The sequence below is a fragment of the Gossypium hirsutum genome, chromosome D11, assembly GCF_007990345.1.
Source record: "Gossypium hirsutum isolate 1008001.06 chromosome D11, Gossypium_hirsutum_v2.1, whole genome shotgun sequence".
In the NCBI taxonomy this organism is placed as follows: Eukaryota; Viridiplantae; Streptophyta; class Magnoliopsida; order Malvales; family Malvaceae; genus Gossypium; species Gossypium hirsutum.
The window spans coordinates 71,670,021-71,678,669 of NC_053447.1; positions in this window are offsets into that span (position 1 = coordinate 71,670,021).

Below are 8,649 nucleotides of genomic sequence, written 5' to 3' on the forward strand. Positions count from 1 at the left end.
ATTTATAACACCGTCCTTTCCTTTCTCTTCAATATTTTCCATCATTTCCTTTTATTTCCCTTTGCTAACATAACAAGAATATAGAACCTTATATAATGAAACTCTACATTAACATTAATTTCCTACTTTTTCAAAAATATCAAACTCAAAAGTATATTGAAATCTTGATGTTCTTAACTTGTGCTATTGATTTCAATCTTTAACTTGATTTTCTCTCTCCTCCAGCTTCTATTTCTTGAATCGAACTTGATATTCTAGCTCCCCATAGTCTCCTTAACATTTTTCTCTCTTGGTAGCTATGAAAATTCTTTTGATTTCTAGGTGAAAATGGTAAACTTTTGGAGGAAGGACCAAATTGTAAAAAAAAACTTTCTTTCTTTCTTTCTTCCTTCTTCTCACGTTGGCGCATATATATACTAAATAGAATAATAATAAAATAATAAAATATCATTTAAAAATCAAATTAAAATATTAAAAAATTAATATTATTTAATTAATTAATCTAAAATATCACCAACATCATCATTGCCTTCTAGATTTCTCTCTCTTCTAATTTACCATTTTGCCCTTTATAATCTTTAAAAATTCCATCATTGAGTCATCACTTAATTTGGTAAAATTGTCATTTAGTCCCTCAAAATTCTTCACCTTTTTAATTTGGTCCTAATTCATCCATTTTCCTTAGTTTCTAGATCATTCCACCCTTAAAATATTTTCCCTATTGGTCCTTCAACTTTTTCATATTTACACTTTACCCCTTCAAATTTTGAGTATTTACTCTTGATCAACAGAACTTTTCTCACTTTTGCGATTTAATCCTTTCTTGAATTAATATATTATAATATAATTGCTAATGTTGCCATAACTCAAAATTTCCCTTTTTGTCACTTTATTTCCATATTTTACTATATCAAGGATACCTACTTTCTTACTGTAGTAATTTTCGGGGTATTACAGTAGTAATTTTCAAGATATTACAGGTGCTCATACCTATTTAATTAATTTAATACACATAAAATTGTTTATTGTGAGTTGGATGATTTTGGTTTGTTTATTTAAGATATTTTATTTTTAAATATATTCTTAATTATTTATTTTACATATACCTGCATTTTAACTTAATATATTTAATAGTGATTTTTTTAATAAAAAAAGGACCCAAAGGTTACTATCTCATTTTAAGTTGCATCATAAATTACAATGTTATGGATATCGCTAGGATAATCCATCTCAAAAGACAAATTACAACACTTAGAAAGATCCCAATTACAAAGAGAATCGGCTAATTTGTTACAACCACGTTTCACCCATTTGACCTCGGCGGAAACAAAAGAATCAAGCATCTTGTGAACTCCTTGATGCAGTGATCAATGATCGTTATGTCCTTGTCAAAACTAAAGCAGTGGACAATGCTAGCACAATCTGTTTCAAAAATGACATTATCGGCTTTAAGAAATTGAGCAAGCTGAAAACCATTGATGAGAGCATCTAATTCCGCTTTAATATTGATTTTTTATTCTCATTTTATCAGTATATTTACATTTGAATTCAAATACATATTCTATAATTAACTTTAATCTCACTGTTACAATACTTAACCTCACTAAATTACTTGTTTAACATGATTATGGTGAATTTATAAAAAGAACAATCACGAAGCAGATGCACTTATTTTAAAGTGTTATTAATGGAAATTTTATTATTTTGAAAAATAAAAGTATAATAAGTTTTTTGGCATTCCAACTTTATAAAAGAATTATTTTAGCTCTATATTTATTTTCCTTCTCTTTTAGTCTTTAAACTTACATTTTTCTGTCAAACCATCCAAAATGGGTGAAAAAGTTAACATTTGTTAACTTTGTTGACATGACATATAGGTGGATTACCACGTGTATGTCACATTAACAATTAATTATTTAAAAAAATATTTAAAAATATTTTCTTATATTTTTTAATTTTTAAAATATTTTTTAATTTTTTAAAATTTTAAAAAATAATTACTGCTTATGTGACATATACGTGGCAATCCGTGTGTATGTCACATCAGCAAAATTCAAGATGGTGTGGAATAGTTTCTAATCTTATTATTATATATGTTTTCGATCTCATTAGAGCTAATCTCACTATCTATATAAAGAGAGCCTAAATATAATTTGTTCATCTTCTTTTAAACATGTTAGTGCTCCTTTGTATGATCATTTACCTCCCGTGAGTAGGGTTGAGTAAATAAAATAATTGAAAATCGATCCAAATCAAGGTGTTTAGACGGTTTATGGAATACAAATTAAAAAATCATAATTATCCGAAACCAAACCAAACCAAATTCTATTCTTTATTTAATTTATAAATAAATTTATTTTTTATAATATAAAAATAAATCTTTTATATTTAAAAATAGTGAAAATAAATATATTTTAAAAATATTATATAAAAGTATTTGATTATTTTTATTTACTTAAAAAATTTTAAAAAAATATCTATGAAAAAACTTTGAAAATTTGTCAAATGATATTTAAAAGCCGTAAAATAAAGTTTATTTTATTAAAATAATTATAAAAATTTATAATAAAAAATCTAACTAAACTAAATTATAATGGAGGAATAAAAAAATACAATCAAATTAAACTAATATCACTTGATTTTATTGCACCAAACTGGACATAAAAGATTTTCTTAAAAAATTTAACCTGCAATGAGATTGTTTTCCTCACTAGAGGTGTTATATAAGTACATATCATATGATAATTATAAATTTAATTATTTAATTGTTATAAAAATTAAATATATTACAAATTAATATTTATATAATGATATATTAAATACATGTAAATTTATTATTATAAATATATTATTCATTGAATATTATTATACGTGATTTTATATATTTATTTATTATTCACTGAATAATATATTTTTATTTTATGTAATTAATACAAAAATAATATTATTCAAATTGTGGTGCATAATTAAAATAGTGCAACAATAAAAAATTCAAACATAAAAGTTTGAAAGTAAATAATAATGAAATAAATTTTTTAGTGATTTTAACTACTAATTTAATAAAAAAACTAAAACATACAATTCTTATGTATATTTTATAATTTAATATAAAATATAATTTTAATTATTTTTTAATATAAACATAGTTTTGATATTTTTAATTATTATTTAAAATAATTTATTTTTAAATATATTATTAATTATTTATTTTACATATACATACATTTTAACTTAATCACTGGATCAATCTTGTTGTTTGTATGAAATCAGTCCATTGTATATTTGAGGTTGTGACCAATGACATCTATAAATAATCATATGATTAGAGGAACATGAATTTAGCTAACCCTCACTTTTGTGGAACCGTCTTACACTAGATCATCATTTCTTAATGGCGAATGTCATGCCAATTCGTTTCTGGGGCTCGACAACCACTGACGCTATAAGTTAGCGAACCGACTGTGCAACGTTCCCAAAACATACAAAGCGGCCGTTCCTTGCACAAGATGAGAAGATCACTTTTGGAAGTACATGGACGGAAGCGTCAGTCCCGTAATGTTGAGAAACAATAAATACTTGTTGAGAAGGCTAAGTGCGGGTTCTAAGCCTCATGAACCTTTTTTGAGAAATCTCTACAACCTTTGACTATATGAGTTCAATAAAGGAACAAAAACCTAGAGCTTTAGGGAAACGAAATTTTTATAGAAAAGATGAGTTAATATTTATGTCATTCTATCCCCTATTTAGAACTCTATCCCCTATTTAGAGTACATAGAAAACCTAGTTTGTTCCTATTTAAACTCTAAAAGATAAATAAATATATAATCTGAAATTAAATATAAATAATATATATCATAATAATCCTATCAATAATCCTAAAAATAAAATTTAAATTTAAATGGAGTCTTCTGTTCATAAATCTCTTCTTTAAATTTTTGCCCCAAGTCTTTCACACTTTGTATTTTCGGCACCACTTCTTTCCTATTTCGCATGCTGGCCCATTTTGTCTTCAAATTCACGCTTTTTGTCCCCAAATTTTCTTTTGCCTTCAATTTAATCCCTACGAGATAAAAAACCATAAATAACTCAAATTAGTAGAATCATACTCAAAATAAATATGTAATTAATACATAAAAATATGTTATTTTAAAGTATTATCAGTTTCTTAGCGAGCTATGGAAATGTAGGTCTCCAAGGAGGATTATAGCCCATCAATTTTCTCTCTGTAGCAACAATGAACCTGCAAATTATAAATGCCAATCCAGAAAAGTATAAAATATTTCTTTTGTAGAAAATTTTATATATTTTTAATTAAAAAGAAAAAAGCAAACCCAATTACACAACAGTCAAAACTGAAGGAAATTTCAGAATTAAAAATGAATAAAACCCATAGATGTAAGCAAATTTCATGGGTATCATTAGCTTATTATATAGTATATGTCAGAGCAAACATATTATTGTCTTCTTGGGAAAAAAAATTAGACAAGTAATTTAGACACCTTTAAATGTCTTTTATTTGGTAATTTATCCTGTAAACTTTGACAACCAATGCAAACTCTTTTTTGGTGTAAATGCCCCTTAAGTCCCTCTACTTTTTGCATGTCAACAAATTAGTCCCTCTCTAAGGAAAACAGATTAAAGGAGACCATGTACTCTTTTCAAAGGTGAATAAATAAGGACAATTAAGATCAGAGTTAACAATTTCTATTAATACATGACACATCTCTAATTATGATTAGTTAAATTTGAAAACATTTTAAATAAATTAATATATATAATATAAAAATCTATAAAAGAATTCAAAATTTCAATTATTATAACATTAATTTTATATCTAAAAATCCTAAATTAAATTAAATTAATTCAATTGAATTGGACAAACAAATTCGACCTGAAATCATTTGATATTGTTGGTTGGACAACCAATCTGGTTTTAAAAACCTTGACTAGGACAACATCAATATGTTAATTTAATTTCTTGTTTGTTTAATATTGTTTATTTAATAAATCTAAATTTTGAAGCATCTAAAATGTTAATAAAATCTTATTTCTAATTATTTTCATACATTGAATATGTTATTTTACTTTGTTAGAACTTGTTTAAAAGAATATTGTATGCTTCAATGAAAGTCACAATTTATCTTTGACCATGATTGTTCGCAACTGAGCTACTTAGTAAATTAAAAATCAGACCTCGACTATGTACTGTAAGTGCATTTTCCTACAAACTTTACCCTATGATTCATTAGCCAAAGGTATTCATCCCATCCCCCAAAGTCATGAGATAGATTTGTAAGCTTTGCTTATGTTATAGTTAAGGTGGATGTGTACGCTAGTGTGTGAGTTCTAAATTATATTGTATAAAAAAAAACCAAAATTAAATGTGTGTAAACATCTTATCTCCATGCAAATTTAAGCTATTGAGCTAATTTATTCTTATAAAATATTAATTTTATCCAAAATTTTCTTCTTCAATATAGAAATTAATGTACAAAGAAAATAAAATTTTCTTCTTCAATATAGACATTGGATATAGGTGTAGCTGTTTTGTAACAACCTAAAAAGGGTCGTAATTGCTGCAGGGCTTCCGCATTCTTATCTCCTCATTATTTGATAATCGAATGGAGCTAAGCTAAGCATTCAACCAATCATAAGATGAAGATATGGGATTCATTACTCAATCTAGCAATGTCTTCAACTTTGTACAACTCAATCTTCAAATTGCTTAATAGTTCTTGCGTGAAGCCCTTTCATTAAATGATAGTCTACATAATGTACACAAAATTGCTTGATAATTAGTTGTGCTTGTGTTGGAACCTTATTTGAGACATCAAAAGAGAAAAATATGTTTTGTCCTGAGTGGACACATATATAAGTAAAACTAAAGAACACAACTAAGATATTTACGCAGCTTGAAACTTGTCCTACGTTTGCAGCGCCTTGTTCAGAGATAAATCCACTATATATTTTATAGTACAAAGAAATGATTTATGCCCAACTCTCAAACATTTGGTGTCACCTCACCTTTGTACAATGAAATAAACTCTCTCCCAATTCATTTTAGCTATACAATTAGAAAATCAACACTCAAAAGGTGTATAACAATGACACTCAATAATAATTCCTCGCTATGAGCGCATGTACTCCGTTAAATCCACACATCATCCACAAAACAAATCATCTATGTATAAGCTCCATGTAAAGTGAAATAACAAATTTTCAAATGCAATATCACTGGACCTTTGTAGAAACACTTACCGTTACTAAATGCTGCTTTATATCATGTGCATAAATGGTGGCTAACCACAAACCTATTGTCTATGCTTTTTCAGTGCATTCAAAGTTTACACATTCTGCCAATTTAGTTTTGATTTAATAAATTTAGCCCACAACATTTACACATTTTGTCAATTTGATTCTAGTTTAACAAAGTTAGCTTGCAACATTTACACATTATGTATGGGCTCAATTTGTTATTTTATCGATCAAAATTATGTACGAGTGAAAAAAAATATTAACATTGTGGTTAATTGTCCTTAGTTCACTTCCGAAATTGATAGGGATTAAATTACTCCTTTTATTTTTAGAGGGGCCAATTTGCATAATATTGAATGTGAGAGGAACAGAAGATGTGTTTTTACCCATTTTTATCCTTATTATAATTTGCATAATATTAACTTTATTATAATTTGACCTTATTTGATTCTTTTTAATAGTACATGAACTAAATTGATCATTTAATAATAGAGGGATTAATTTGATGCAGTCCCTATAATACAGGTACTTTCACCATTATATATATATTTGAATTGTAATTTCGAGATGAAATTGAACAATTGAAAAATGTAAAAACAAATGAAATTAGCTCATTAACTTGTAATTATATACAAAATGCTTCCCTCCACATTTATCCGGCGGCGCTCGAGGCTCTAATGGTCCCATGCTGCCGTATCAACCTCCTCCTAGGCTTCAACAGCACCAGCTTCGACGGTTCCTCCAGTTGTTCCGCCAATACGTGGTCACCTGGCCTTCGCTTCAACGAAGCCGCGGTTTGCTCATCTCGATGATTATCACAGATTTTCATCCAGTAATAGTCGTGTCAAGAAGTTGAAGCAATTGTTGTGAGATCTCCAGTGAGCTCAAAAATTCTCTTTTGAAAATGATGGCTATCATGTAATTAGTAGTATATTATTTCAATTTTGATGAGAATTGTACTGTCACTTAACGCTTAATGTCATTTGCTTAACTTTTTTTGTGTGTGATATTTTGATCTGTTCATAAATAGAATGTTTCATGGTGGCTAAGTTTCTTAGGGGATAATTATGAGTAGCATTATTTGTTTGTGCAGTGAAATTGTGATGTCTGTATTTTAATATGTGAGGTATTTCCGTATTTGATGATGTAGTGGAGTTTTGGTAGATTAAAGTGCTTGTTTGCTGAACTAAGTTGAAATTGAAGGAATGCTGGCCTCACCCAATGTCCAAAACTTGATGACTTCAACATTTTGATGCCTTAATTTGAGAAAGCTAAGTTTTAGTATTATAAAATTTTCTCAGAATGCAGATGAGGCAAAGATGTAGTGATCAAATATAATTGCAATTGATAGTATGTTTGTTTTATGTACTATAAATGCTATAGTAAGAGAGTTTAAAGCCGAACATTTAGTGTCGTGCTCTATATGAAGAAAGGTTGATGGGTGTTAGCTCTTTTGATGTTTTGCCTTTGATGGATGTTTGAAAAATGATTCAGCTCATATCCATAATGTCTATCACTATAGTTTCCCCCTTATGTAGAGTATGACTGCTAGTTTGTCAGGCAAAATTATGTTCGTATATTATATTCTTTTTCTTATTGTCTTCAACACGATAACAAGTGAATTACTAGTTACTTTGCTTGATTTTGTCATGCCATTTATCTCTTTGAGTTTCGGCCTTTCTGAATTAACTTTTGAATCAAGTAGTGAAGCATTTCTGATGGTTCTTATGACTAACAGTAGGTTTTCTTATACAAGCTCTCCTACATATGCATTTCTTAAACTTATGCTCTTTTTTATTTTATTTTCTTCATTTCAGTTGGTTGTTAATCTTGATATAACCATGCACAAATACTAATACTAAGGGACCCTGTAATTTTGCCTGCCATTGGAAGAGGAAGAGCGCAGCAGACAAAAATGAAGTTAAGTCTAGCCAACATAATACAAGATGTGTTATTCAACTTGTAGTTTGATGTGTGCCAACATAAGCATCAACACACAAGTCATACGTATATACAGCCAGGAAATCGACATCTTTTGGAAGAGTCCTAATCCAAGCATCATAATTGAACACAGTCTTGGAATACTGTCTAAAAAAATGGTTGTCTCATAATCAATTGTGCATCCCTGCATTTGAATGCTGTTTTGAACACTAAAAAAACATAAATGTGTTTTTTCTGAGTTGACATGTATTATGCAACAAGGAAAACAAAGATCACAATTAAGATGTTTACACAGTTCGAAACTAGTCCTACATCTGCGGGGCCTTACCCAAAGATGAATACACTATGAACTTCATAGTACAAAGAAATGATTTAAGCCTAACCCTCTAACATTGATGCAATCTCAACTTCAACCTCACCACCAAATATTCTGAAGCAGCTTCCTTTTTTTTC